The 14,682-nt window shown below is 39.9% G+C and overlaps 1 long non-coding RNA gene across 5 annotated transcripts in view; it reads left to right on the forward strand.

Annotated features, from left to right (window-relative positions):
• The window catches only part of LOC122240901, a 324,657-nt gene that overhangs the window by 126,130 nt on the left and 183,845 nt on the right, over window positions 1-14,682 (forward strand). For 3 of the 5 annotated variants that reach the window (XR_006220680.1, XR_006220678.1, XR_006220681.1), the window contains exon 4: window positions 13,169-13,295. The exons of the other annotated variants lie outside the window; for them this stretch is intronic. This is a non-coding gene — a long non-coding RNA (uncharacterized LOC122240901). The remainder of the gene's footprint in view (window positions 1-13,168; window positions 13,296-14,682) is intronic. 5 annotated transcript variants of the gene reach the window in all.

Genomic DNA, 14,682 nt, shown 5'->3' on the forward strand with positions numbered 1-14,682 from the left:
CACCCCAAAGCACCTGGGAAGGGTGTTGATTTGATTGGTGAAAGCAAAGAAAGAACACATTAAGCTTTCTCTATGGTCCTTATTTCCTTTGAAGTTTTATTGATTCATTTATTTGTTTATTTGGCTATTTGTGCAATTTAACAAGAGGCCTCTATTGAAGAAATAAAAGTTATGTTTTTAAGAATTTGTGCCACCTAAATTTGTTCTTCTTAGGGGTCACATACTTGTTTTTCAGCTCTTGGTAGGAAGATTCGTATCCTACAGCTTGTTCAGCTGTACTGGGTGGGGGTTTATGTTGATTGCTTTAGTGATGTATCATCCTGTTCTTCCAAAATCTGGTCTCACTTGTTGGGTGAATTTATCAGTAACCTCAAATACCAACACTTTTGGAAGTTATCTGTGACGAGAGTAGCCCTAATCCTGCAGTATTTTTGAAAAAGAGCCAGACAGAGCCTTGACTGTTTGTGAATGGAGGTGGAAACATAATGAAGAAGCCATGTGGGGAAGAGTGGTCGTTAGTAGCAGACCGGAGATAATTTGTGATATAGCAGGAAGAAGATGGGGTTGGGTTCAGAATTGGCTGTGTGACCTTGGGCAAGTTACTTAACTCCTCTGAGCCTCAGTTTTCATCTAAGTACAATGGGGGAGAACACATTTGTATTTCTTAGGAATTAAAGGGGAAAATGTGTGTCAATGCCTAGTGCTGAGGTGCATAATAGTTCCCTTATTCCCACCTGGTGGCCATTTGTCTTCACATATTCCTTGTTCAATCCTTTGCACGTAATAAGCATTTAATATTTGTTGGTTCATGTACAGAGGCAAGGAGTCAGCATTCGCCAAAACCCCAGGGGCAGACAGCCTGACTCAATGCTTCTCTCTTATCTTTTATTTGGAACCTAGAGTAGATTCCGAGAGCTTAGTTGAGCATGATGCTGCAGGGAAAATGTATGGTGCAAGACAGAATCCTTACTATTATCCCACACACATGCACACACAGGCACAGTGTGCCAGGCAGACCTTGGTTATTGCATATTCTAGTACCTTCCCTTCTGCCTCCACCCCACTCCCCAGGGTGAGGAGAGTAAATGAGGGTGAAGCAGGTTCCAAATTAAAGACTAGAGATTTAAGAGGTTTGTCTTTCCTCCTTCATTTTGTAATGCGAAGTATGAATAGAAATGTCAATTCTCTGTAAATAAATTATTTGATTAAACAGGACATCAGTATGCTCAATGGTTAGACTTGCCAAGAAACTTCAGGCAAGCTGGTAATGGTTTTCCTAATTTAGTTGAGGATAAATAATGCAGGAAGCTCGTCAGACTTATCTGCGGATAGATTTGAAAAAAGTTGATCCCCAAAGCTAGAGAAATGGTGAAGGAGGAAAAATACTGCCATGAAGCAGGTGTTACTGCTAAAGAAATATGGACCTGCAAAAAGCCATGTTAAAATCACATCACAGACCTGTCTTTAGCCAGAAAAGAAAATTAAAAGTTAAAGAGAAACTTCTCTCTCAGACTTGGTTCTATTAATCTGCTTCCTTACTGGGTAGTCTGTTTAAAGATTGGCCCATTAAGGCTATTGTGCATTAATGAGGCTCTCCCCCAATGGGCCATCCAGGTTGTGTGACTCCACTGTTTGACAGGAAGTGAATTATCAGGAGGTCTCATGGGTGAACAGTGGTGTGTCACTGTAAGGGTTTCTAAAAATATGCATGCTGTCTTCAATTGGCTGCAAATTGTGGCTAATTGAGGGCACCAGGGGCATTTTATGACAGATGAATGTGCAGTTAAAATGCCCCGCTGTCCCTGAAAGGGGATGAAATGGACAGCTGTCTTTGGAATGTGAAACACTGTGTCAGAGTCCTGGAATATTTCTACTGGCTACTACTTTGAGGCATAAAAGGATGAAACTATGATCACCCATTAACATTGGTGTTAGTTTTATTGATAAGATTAGCACTGTCTTGGTGGGAGACCATTACAGTATCCCACCCTCCTCCCTCTCATCCATCCTTCATTCCTTCCTACTAATATATGTCACATAAAATTCTAGGCTCTGGAGATATACCAGTGAGCACCACAGAAAATGTCCCTGCCCTTATGTACAGTGATTATGTCCCTGCCCCCCTGTGTGTGTGTGTGTGTGTGTGTGTGTGTGTGTGTAGGAGAGGAATACAGACACTTAAACATAAATGTACCTGTCAGTCTTTTTTGTCATTTAAAAGCTAATCTTGTGATCAGTTAGGTATTAGAAGACTAAGTAGAGACATTTAAGACCCCTGACATTTTTCAGGATGCTCCCTACAACCTCCAAGGGTGGTGAAAGGGACAAACTACAAGCGTCTGCTCTTTGGTTTCCACATGTATGGTGCTGGGCCACCTGTGGATTGTACAATCAGATGGCGGCCTAGGGGCAGGAGGCAGTGGTAGTGAAACTCCAAGGGACTCCTGAAGAATTGAAGAACCTCCTTCTTCCCCATCCAGGAGCCAGGCAGGTCTTGAATGTCAAGAAGACCTCTAGGGTTTGGTTCAAGACAGATTAGTACTGGGGGCCCCTTGAGGCTTAGCCTCACTTTGACTTGGATTAGTGGTTCTCAAGGTGTAGGGTCCACTACTTGCACCAGGGTCACTTGGTCACAAGGTATAGGGTCACTTTGCTGCATAAATAGGAGTCACCTAGTGCCTTAGCTCTGACTGCTGTATAAAATACTACAGACTTGGTGGCTTAAACAACAAACATTTAATGCTTATAGTTGTGGAGGCTGGGAGTCCAAGATCAGGGTGTTGGCATCGTTGAGTTCTGATGAAGACTCTCAGGTTGCAGACTGCTGACTTCTTGTTGTATCCTAATATGATGAAAAAAGCAAACTGTGTCTCTGGCCTCTTCTTCTAGGGTCCTAAGCCCATTCATGAGGCCTCCACCCTGATAACCTAATCACCTCCCAAAGGCCCACTTCCAATCATCATCACATTGGAGATAATATTTCAACATATGAATGGGGGAGGGGGACACAAACATTCATTCTGTAGCACCTTTTTTTCTTTTCTATTGATGCATAACAAATTACTACAAATCTAGCAGCTTAAAACAACCTATTTTGTTATCTCACAATTTCATGGGTCAGGAACCTGGGCAGGACTCAGTTGGATTGTGTCCTCTTATGAGGCTACAGTTGAAATGTTGCCTGCCTAGGCTGTGGAAGAATCCACCTGTGGAAGAATGTGATTCCATCACTTTTATTATATTTCATTGGTTGAGAAGCAAGTCACAGGTCCCACACATACTCAAGAGGAGGAAATGACACAGAAATGTGAGCCAGGAGGGGGGAGTGGCTGGGAGAGGCAAACCCAGTTTACCTGTTCTGAATGCAGGTAGCTGGGCTCACCCTGAACTGATGGAATCAGAATTTCTGGGGACAGACCCAAGGAATCTGCATTGTAACAACTCCCCAGGTGCTTCCTGTTCACATTATGGTTAGAGAAGCCTAGGGAGAAGAGGGATGTAGGATAGCTAGAAGGTCCACTGCCCAGCAGGGGACACCTGGCATACCTTCCTGCCAGTGCTTCTGAGACTCCTCCAAGCCAGTCATAGCACTGACTGGAAGGGACATTGTGTTGGTTCCCTAAAGTCAGGGACTTGGCAATGTGCCCAGCATCTAAGGAATGGAAATGTGTTACTTCCACAGCTCATTTGTGCACAGTGAACCCAATGCTCAGTGACCATTAAAAAGTGGGGTCTGTGTGGCCACACCACAACTGGATGAATGCCCCTTCTCCCCATGCCATGGCTGCACCACAGCCCAGCAATGTCATGCCCTTCCTGCTCTGCTGCCATGGCTCCACCCCAGCTAGCAGGTGTACCCAGCCCTGGAGTGCCTGCTGTGGTGGTGAGGTGGGGGGATTATGCTTGCAAGCCCCACAGGTCCTCTCCTACATCCAGCTACTCCTTCAAGACTGGGAGAGGTAGCTCCTTCATCTAATATATAAGAAGAAACACGGAGAACCTGGAAAAATGAAGAGACCGAGGAATATGTTCCAAATTCAAAAGGACAAGAGACCAAACATTCAAAGAAGATTTAATACCTATCCCTTTCAAACTCTTCCAAAAATTGAAAAGAAAGGAACACTTTCAAACTTATTTTACAAGGCCACCAAAAAACTATTAGAGCTAATAAGTGAATTTAGTACAATTGCAGGGTACAAAATCTATATACAAAATTGTGTTACTTTTCTATACACTTATAACAGATTATGAGAAAGAAAAATCAAGAAAACAATCCCATTGATAATTGCATCAAATAGAATAAAGTACCTACAAGTAAATTTTACTAAAAGGCGAAAAGACCGAATACTGAAAACTCTAAGACACCAATGAAAGAAATGGAAGAAGACCCAACTATATGGAGAGTTCTTCCATGCTCTTGGATTGGAAGAATTAGTACTGCTAAATTGCCTTGCTACCCAAAGCAATCTACAGATTCAGTGCAGTCTCCATCACAATTCCAATGGCATTTTTCACAGAATTAGAACAAATAATTCTGAAATTTATATTAGAACCACAAAAAAGCCTGACTAGACAAAGCAGTCTTGAGACAGAACAAGTTAGAGGTATCACGCTCCCTGACTTCAAACTATACTATGAAACTGTAGTAATCAAAACAGTGAGATATTGGTATAAAAACAGACACATAGATCAATAGAACAGAATAGAGAGCCCAGAAATACATGGCCAATTAGTTTATGACAAAGGGGGCAAAAGTTTGCAATGGGGAAAAGATAGTCTCTTAAATCAATGGTGTTGGGAAAACTGAACAGCCACATGCAAAAGAATGAAATTGGACCACTATCTTATACCATATTCAAAATGGACAAAACCTGAAACTGTAAAATATCTAGAAGAAAACATAAACGGTAAGCTCCTTGACATGTCTTAGTGAAGTTTTCTTGGATCTTACTCTAAGACAAGGGCAAAATAAATAAATGGGACTATGTCAAACCTAAAAGCTTTTCTTTTCTTTTTTTTTTTTTTTAAGCAGTGAGGGAAACCATCAACAAAATGAAAAGACAAAGGAGAAGATATTTGCAAATTATATATTCAATAAAGGGTCAATATCCAAAATATCCAAATATGCAAAGAACCCATACAACTCAATAATAAAACAATCTGATTAAAAAGTGGACAGAAGACATAAATAGACATTTTTCCCAAGAAGACATACAGATGGTCAACAGGCACCAAAAAAATGCTCAGCATCACTAGTCATCAGAAAAATAAATATCAAAACCACAATGAAATATCACCTCACACCATTTAGAATGGCTAGTATCAAAAAGACAAGAAACAACAAGTGTTGGTGAGGATGTGGAAAAAAGGGAACCCTCATGCACTGTTGGTGGGAGTGTAAATTAGTGTAAACATTATAGAAAACAGTATGGAATTTCCTCAAAAAATTAAAAATGGAACTATATGAACTAGCAATTCTGCTTTTGGGTATCTATTTGAGGGAAATAAAACAAAAAACTAATTCAGAAAGATATATGCACCCATATGTTCACTGAAGTGTTATTTACAATAGCCAAAAATATGAAAACAAACTTATTGTACATCGATAGATGAATGGGTAAAGAAGTTGTGTGTGTGTGTGTGTGTGTGTGTGTGTGTGTGTGTGTGTGTGTGTATATATATATATATATATATATATATATATATATATATATATATCTTCCTACAAAGAAGAGCTTCCCTACTCAGGACATGGCACTGAAGGACACACATGCAGACAGGAATACTACTGAACCATGTAAAAGAGTGAAATCTTGCAATTTGTGACAATATGGTTGGACCTTGAGGTTATTACACTAAGTGAAATACGTCAGACCAAGAAAAAAAAAAACATATCACATGATTTCATTTATAAGTGGAATCTAAAAAGCTAAGTAAATACATAAAACCTAGACTCACAGATAAAGACAAAAGATTATTAGTTGCTATAGGGGAGAGGGGAACAAAATGGGTGAAAGGGATCAATAGTTACAAACTTTCCATTATAAAATAAATATGTTATGGGGATGTAGTGAACAGCATGGCAAATATAGTCAGTAATATCGTATTAGTTTTGTATGTTGACAAATGGTAACTAGACATACCATGATCAGTTCACCACATGTACAAGTTTAAAACCACTATGTGGTACACATGAAACCAATGTAATATGGTATGTTAATTATATTTCAATAAAAAAATGAAATAAAGGAAAAATGAGGCCCATGCCAGAATGTAGTCTCTAAAGTCTATATCCATCAACATTTAAAAACACGTACATAAATGTTTATATTATCTTTATTCATAATAGCTCCAAACTGGAAATGGCCCAAATGTTCTTCAGTGAATGGTGGGCTAAACTATAGTAAATCCCTACCAAAGAATCTACTTACCAATAAAAAAGAACAAACTATCCATTCATTGCAATGTCTTGAAGGAATAGCCAAGGCATGATGTTGAGCAGAAAAAGGCAATCTCAAGAAAGTTTCATATTGTGTAATTCTATTCATGTAACAGTTTGAAGTGACAAAAATTGGAAATGAAAGACAGGTTTAGTGGTTGTCAGGTGTTAGAAATGGCAGAGGGAGGTGGGTGTGGTCATAAAAGGACAACAGGAAGGATCCTTTGGTGTTGGAACTGTATGTTCTTTACTATGGTATTAAATACATGAACCTGCCCAGGCCAATTGTATAGAACTTAATAGACACAAAAATTAGTACAAGTAAAACTGAGAAATCTGAGTAAGACTGGTGGATTGTATGAATGTCAATATCCTGGTTGCTGTAGTATAGTTTTGTAAAATGTTACCGTTGGGAGGAAACTTGGAAAAAGTATAAAAGTGTCTCTCTCTATGATTTCTTACAACTACATGTGAATCTACAATGATCTCAAATAAAATTTTATTTAATTAATAAAATAGAGCCTGGATTTCACCTTTAACATCTCATCTTTGCTATCCTCACTCATCAGGAGTAGGTCTTTGTTAAAAGTCACCTTTCTTCCTCTTTCCCCCCCCCCTCAGTTTCTCTGGGGAGGAGGTCTTGACTGCAATTCTTGGGTGAGAGTTTTGGACAAGGAAAACCCAGAAAGCTGAGGCATGGAGTGTCTTGGGGGGTAAGTGAGACACAGTCTCTGCTTACTCCAGCGTCACAGCCTGTGGCTGCAGTAAATCAAGAACAAAAGCAAGTCTCCAAAGGCACACCCTTGCTCCCCACTAAAAAATTAGTATGTTACACCCATAGCGTGGTAGATAGATTCTCTTGTCTTGTGGGATCATCTCACCATGTGGTTCTGAGGTTACTGGCATAGTTAGATCAAGAAATCAAACCAGTGGCACTCTGTCCTGTTCATCTCTGTACCTCCTAGCACAGGGGTGTCCAGTAAGCATTTGTTGAAGGAATGAATGAATGAATGAGTGAGTGAATGAATGAATTCTGAGCCTGACTTTATTACTGTTCACTTCCACTTGGGTGAGGGGGGGATCAGAAGAAGTGGCTCTCTAAGAGAAATGTTACATGGTTTTTCTTGTTGAGATTGATTTCTCAAGACTGGAATCAGTGCCGTCATAATACTGTTTTATTTTCTTCCCACTGATTTGCATTGTAGGAATTTGTTCTGGTTGATCAATTTTATACAAAAGTTAGGAGTATTGGGTTAGAGGCTTGATGAAGAAAGTGAATTTAGCCTTTTGGATCATGGCAAGTTGTCCTCTCTGGATTTTTAATATTAGGAAAAGCATCATTTAACAAAACTGGATTTAAGGATTGGGACAGGAACCCATGCTTAGCTGGCAGCCTAACCATTCCCTTCATGTTCCTGTTGCCCCCTGCCACTTCTGAGCTATCTTCCCAGGAAATGGATTCATCCAAGATGTTTTGCAAATTCTCTATGATGGATGGATTGAAGCTACACCTTATTTTCTAAGCATCTCTGTAAAGCCAGCTCTGCTTGGAACAGATAATTTCTTCACAGTTTCAAGAGTCTCACTTCATGAGTTTTTGAATAAATGGCTTCACAGAGTGAAGAATATCAGCAGAAGTGTCAAGTGGCCTACTGTATAGGTGAAGGAAGGTTGAGTTTGGGGCTGCAAAGGGTGCATGCTCCAAACAGAAGTCACTGGCCCAATTAGCCTAGTATCTAATCAGTGATCAACCAGCCTATGCAAGTGGTTGTACTCAGTGTGTTTTTGGCCTCAGCAGGAGAGTAGGCCTGTGGAGCTTCTTATCCTGATGACCAATAGACTGATGGTTGTATGGGATGTCTGATTGGTCTTGGGGCACCAAGCTCTAGCTTAAATGATGCCCTGTGGGGGGAATATACTTGTTTGCTTCTGCATTTATATAGACAGGGCGCTTAATAGAGCATACTTTTGATGCTACTGTGGGATGGTGACAATGTCAGAGCCAACAGGTAAAGTGTTAGGAACCAAAGTACTAGATACCCACAGTGAGCAATTGCTTGACTGTGGAGCCCATTGAGGTTGGGGGAAGGACAGGGGGCTGCCTTGAATTGTAGATCCCTAAGGAAACATGATCTACTGAATCAGCACTGTGCCTCACATATTCATGTATAAGTCATGTAAACCTGCTGTCTACAATAATCAGCATAGGAATTTGACACTTTTGAAGTCTTTTTTGGAAATGTGAAAGTGTAGAGGGAAGAGAGGGAAGCAAATCCGCCAAAAAATAAAATTTTGCTCTTTGTTCTCTGTAAACTCCCACAGACTTTCCCTGACACTTAGCCTAGAAAGATTCTTCCTCTTTCTTTTTTTTTAATTTAAAAAAATTTTTTTTAATGTTTATTTATTTTTGAGACAGAGAGAGACAGAGCATGAACGGGGGAGGGTCAGAGAGAGGGAGACACAGAATCTGAAACAGGCTCCAGGCTCTGAGCTGTCAGCACAGAGCCCGATGCGGGGCTTGAACTCATGGACCGTGAGATCATGACCTGAGCCTAAGTCGGACGCTTAACCGACTGAGCCACCCAGGCGCCCCTCTTCCTCTTTCTTGATTAACTCTTTATTGTATACTCTCTGGCTTCTTTGGGCTGAATTATGTGTCAACACCCACCCTCTGCATATGTGCTCTTGCTAATTACTGGGGATCTGTACTGCAGAGGAGACTATAGTGCTGGACCAGCAACTTAGAATCTTTCCTCTCTGGAGCAGGGCATGATTTAGAATGTAAGACAGAAGGGGGAAAGATTGCAACTTACATACTTTGTAAAGTGTTTTATTTTATTCCTATGACATGATTTTGCTAAGTCTCAAGTGTGTTTAGAGTACTGCTATGACCAAAATAATAGAAATATGTCTAGAAGGTCACTGGATTCATAGAAGATTTTCATCATTTAAATTTTCCTAATCAGTAGGTATAAAAAGTACGACTATAATCAAGTAAGGGAGCTGTGAAATGTTTAGGTATTCTTGTTCTCGAAAGAGGTAGAGGAATCTGTAGGTTGAAAAATGCCACTTTTCAACTGTCTCAAGTGTTTTTGTGCTTTTATTTATTTTTAAAAAAATTTTTTTTAACTTTTTTTTTTTTTTTTTTTTTTTTTTTGAGACAGAGAGAGACAGAGCATGAACGGGGGAGGGTCAGAGAGAGGGAGATACAGAATCCGAAACAGGCTCCAGGCTCTGAGCTGTCAGCACAGAGCCCGACGTGGGGCCTGAACTCACGGATTGCGAAATCATGACTTGAGCCGAAGTCGGCCGCTTAACCGACTGAGCCACCCAGGTGCCCCGTTTTTGTGCTTTTAAAAAATGTTTTGAAATTTCTTTTTTTGTGATTTAGCTTAACCAGTAGAAGGGTAAATGGTCTCACTCTGCAGTATACTTGTGATTGAAATAAAATCGCTAATGGAATAGTGGCTCTAAGCAGTGATTATCAATAGTTACCACAAACACTAGGTGAAAGGTCATGGGGAGATTTTTTAGTGGGTGAATCAGGTTGACCTCTCCTGAACTCATTGATTATCACGAAAAGTGAAAAAACCCCAGACATTCTTTGCCTCCTGATGTGGTACAGTAAGAAATCACAGCATTATCTATGGCATGCTGTTGCTAAAAATACTGAACCTAGGGGTCTCTAGATCCAATTACCAGTTTATAGAAAATGCAGCAGAAAGGGAAGTGTGTTGGATGAATCCACAATGATGATAACTAATTTTCTTCAACAAATGTATGGAGAAGAAAGGGAGAAAAAACTGTTTTGGATTAAAAGAGACTTAAGACACTAATAAATGCTGTTTGTGGGCTTTGGCTCCTGATTTAAATAAATTTACTATAAAAATACAGTTTTGAACCCAGGGAAAAATAAGACAGGTTATTAGGTGAGAATAAGAAATTCTTGTTAATTTTGTTTGGTGAGATAATGGCAGTGTTGGTGATATTAAAAAGAAAAATGTGTCAATCACTTTGAGATATGTGCTGAAATATTTATGGATGAAGTGGTAGCAGTTGGGATTGGCTTTGAACTACAATAATAAATAAGGCAGGGAGCAGAGCTAAATGCAAAATGGCAGAATTGTTGGTAATTATTGAAGCTGGGCATTGGTACATGGGGTTCATATTTTATTCTACTTTGTAGATTTGAAAATGTCCATAATCAGTGGTTAAACTGTAACTGAAACACATTCTAGTTTTGTTTGTTTGTTTGTTTGTTTGTTTGAAGGGCTTAGGGAAATGCAGCTGAAGACATAAATAATGGAATAGGCCATGCCTCTCATTGATATTTCCATTTTTCTTTCTTTCTTACGGATGTATTTTGTGCATGTCTGTGGAATTAGGAAGTGGGAGTACTGTTGTCCTAGGCTTGGGCTCTCTTACTTGAGGAGAAGAAAGATTCAGAGGAGGTGGTGCTAGTCAGATGGGGGAAATATGGGAGGGGCAGTGCTGATTTAACTGTCTGAGGGGTTGTTGAGTGCTATATTCTGGGTATTTGTGTCCCCCCAAAATTCATATGTTGAATCCTAATGCCCAATGTGATGACGTTAGAATGTGGGGCCTCTGGGAGGTGATTAGGTGATGATAGTGGAGACCTTACAAATGTGATTAATACTCTTGGGGCACCTGGGTGGCTTAGTCGGTTAACCATCTGACTTTGGCTTAGGTCATGATCTCATGGTTCATGAATTTGAGCCCAACATTGGGCTTTGTGCTGACAGCTTGGAGCCTGGAGCCTGCTTCGGATTCTGTGTCTCCCTCTCTCTGCTCCTCCCCACTCACTCTGTCTCTTTTTCTCTCTCAAAAATAAATAAACATAAAAAAATGTGATTAATACTCTTAATAAGAGAGACCCCCAAGTCTCTCCTGAGCCCCTTTAACCATATGAATATACAATGAGAAGTCTGTGACCCAGAAGAGAACCCTCACTTGACCATGCTGGGTAGTCTTATCTCAGATTTTCAGCCTCCAGAACTGTGAGAAATAAATATTTGATCTTATAAGCTACTCAGTCTGTAGTATTTTGTTATAGCAGCTAGTACAGACCAATATATTGGGCCATGTTTCTTCTTTTTTTTTTTTTTTCTTCTGTTAAGTTTATTTATTTATTTTGAGGGAGAGGGAGAGAGAGAATCCCAAGCAGGCTCCACACCATCAGCACAGAGCCCTCTGCCAGTCTTGAACCCATAAACTGAGAGATCAATGACCTGAGCCAAAATCAAGAGTCAGATGCTTAACAGACTGAGCCACCCAGGTGCCCTGGGCCATGTTTTTTCTAGCATGTTTCCCTTTTCTGCTAAACTTGAGGCCTGAGACTATGTCTCAGCTATTGAGCTATCATCAGTGCTTGCCTGAATATCTGGGAAAAAGTTGGACACTTCATAAATGTTGACTTGATGAATAATTACATTTCAATTAGTTGGCACCAACTTTTTGTATGAGTGACCTAGTGAGGGCTTTAACAAATAACCAATGCAGCAAGTATGTTAACCTAAACAAATCCTTAGTCTTGAAGAGAAAATAGCCACTATTAGGTGTCAGGAACATTATGCCACATAAATACAAATCATCTTCATTATAGCTAGGCACTGGGCTAATTTGGAGATGGAGTCACGGTACTTGCTTTTCAGCCTCATGAATTCTTATTATCATCTCGCTGGTTATAACAAACAAGTATAATGCTGAAAATACTAGTTTCTCAGGGACAGTATTACAGGTGTGGAGTCACAAGATTACTTGCAAATGAGGAGACAAAGGGGCTTCAATGAAATTATTTCCTATTAAGTGTAGTAAACATGTACAATATGTTATTATTAAGGACCTTTGAGGCAGGCCACATTAATGAGGTATCGAGACAACTAAATGAGATTTTATGTTAAAAAATGATGATAAAGTGAGAAAACGATGAATGTAGAGAAAAGAGAAAATGGAAAATGAAGAAAACAAAAAGGAGCAGATATGATGAAAATTGCCCTGCCATTCTGTGGCAAGAGTGAAAGCAAATCTAATGACTTTCTCTGCTTTCAGTTTTAAAAATAAGACACATTTCTCAGATATGAAATGTGGTCCATTATCTGCCAATGGTGTTCTGAGTTGTCTTCAGGCAGCAACTATATGCCATAAAATAAACTTTAAACTATCCACCCCCTCCTTTTTAGCAGTGGCACAAATCTAGCTGTTTGGAAAATTGGTTCTTGATGACAATTTTTCTGCCCTTGCTAGAGAAATTCATTGATGAGTGTGATGTGTGTGTGCATTAGTATATGTATGCTGTGGTTCATAGATTTTATGATAAACATCTTTTTTACATTTTAACATCTCTGAAAACAAGGTATATATGTCAGGGTATAACTGGCAACATTTTTTGCCCTTTCTTGATGGCTCACAAAGTAATGTCGCCTGTTATAATAAGTCACATCTTAGTTTGTAAATTTGATTTATTTAGAGGAGGGGATAGGGGTGAAGAAGAAGGAAGAGGACAGAAGTAGGAGGAAATTTGATGCTTTGTGTAATGGCATAATTCAGAAAACAAAATTTCTTTAGTTCTTATTATTTATATGACTATCTGGGAATAAAAATACCATTTACTTATATTCTTTGGATGAATCCATGAAAAATTGTTAAACTCTTCCTTCTGAATTCCTCACTTTTTTCTCCTACCCCTTCTTGGCTTCTTATATACTTCAGACTTTGGCTCGGTGCATGCTGCACCCTTGCAGCTTTCCAAAAGGTGTACATGACTTAGATCAACTGTTGGTTTGAGAAGAATCAGCCAGGACAAGATCTGAAAACAGCACCAGGGCCATACCATAAGGTGGGACATAGAGGCTCCTTAATACATGAGAGAATTTCACTTCTGCTAAGTCCAAACACATCGATGTGTCCCTAAACTGTTCTCCTCTTTCTCATTCTGGGATTTCTGGGAGCAACCTCATACTGGATGCTAAGCAAGTGTGAGCTTCAGCTCAGCAATTATGAAATAAAGGAGACTTGGTTCTCTCCCACTGAGAGGAATGCTTTTCACCCTTCAGAGAAATTCCTTTTCCTTTCTTATTTTTTAAAAGTTTATTTGAGAGAAAGAGAGAGAGAGAATGCAAGCATGCACAAAGGGGGAGGGGCAGAGAGAGAGAGAGGGAGAGAGAGAAAATCCCAAGCAGGCTCTGTGCTCAATGCTGAGTTCAGTGTGGGGCTTGATCCCATGATCCTGGGATCATCACCTGAGCCAAAATCAAGAGTTGGATGCTCAACTGACTGAGCCCCCCAGGTGCCCTGCTTTTGTTCCTCTCTGCAGCTGCAGGTCTTTGGGATTCCCACTTAGAGGTGAAGACCTTAACTAATGATGGGCTCAGTTGGCATGTCATCTGTCACACAGAGGAGAGAGTGAAGCTGGAAACCCAGTACCTAGTACTCTCAGGTCAGGAGTCATGAATGTTGTGTTTTCACGCAGGATCAGGAATCTCTCACACTTATTTCGATTTTGTGATACAACTGAACTCAGATGAATATATGAGAGACTACACAGCCCTGGTGGGATCAGGAAGATGATACTGCTGAATGTTATGAGGGAGAGAGCAAAGGTGTCTCTCTGGATATTGGCTGCTGACAATTAGGTGATGAGTTTGGGTAGTAGGTAATAGAGAGAAGGTTGCAGCATGCAGTCACTGGCCATATCTATCACCCAAACAATGGGTAAAAGTCCAGTGGAAAATATTCATCAAGGCCATTGAGTCAAATTAGTGTAGGTAAGGTTTAATAGTTCTGGGAATACACTGATTGCAGACAGTAGAAATTTGGTGATGTTCACTCATGTCCTCTGGAAATGTTCTTTTATGCATCCAGTTTCATCAGACCTAATCATTCCTTGCCAGGAAACAAACAAAACGTCGCCTCCCTTTTGGAAATATTTCATCATTGACAGAAACATAATTTCACTTGCCAGCAAGAGAAATGTTGACACTGACAAGAAGATAGTACCTTTTACCTTCAAAACTGTTTTATAGGAAATAATTTAAGCTAAAATAACTTTTTCTTTTTTTCTCAGTTTTATCAGGAATGATTACTCCCTTTGCTGCTCTGCCACATCAGTTCACATCTAATAGTACCCAAGACTGATCTGATTAGTTTCTAATTTAAAATAAAGGTTAACTATCCCCAGGTCAGACTTTGGAGTTGGGGCATCTATGGGGACCTTGGTCAAGGTT

This window comes from Panthera tigris, chromosome C1 (genome assembly GCF_018350195.1).
Source record: "Panthera tigris isolate Pti1 chromosome C1, P.tigris_Pti1_mat1.1, whole genome shotgun sequence".
Lineage (NCBI taxonomy): Eukaryota > Metazoa > Chordata > Mammalia > Carnivora > Felidae > Panthera > Panthera tigris.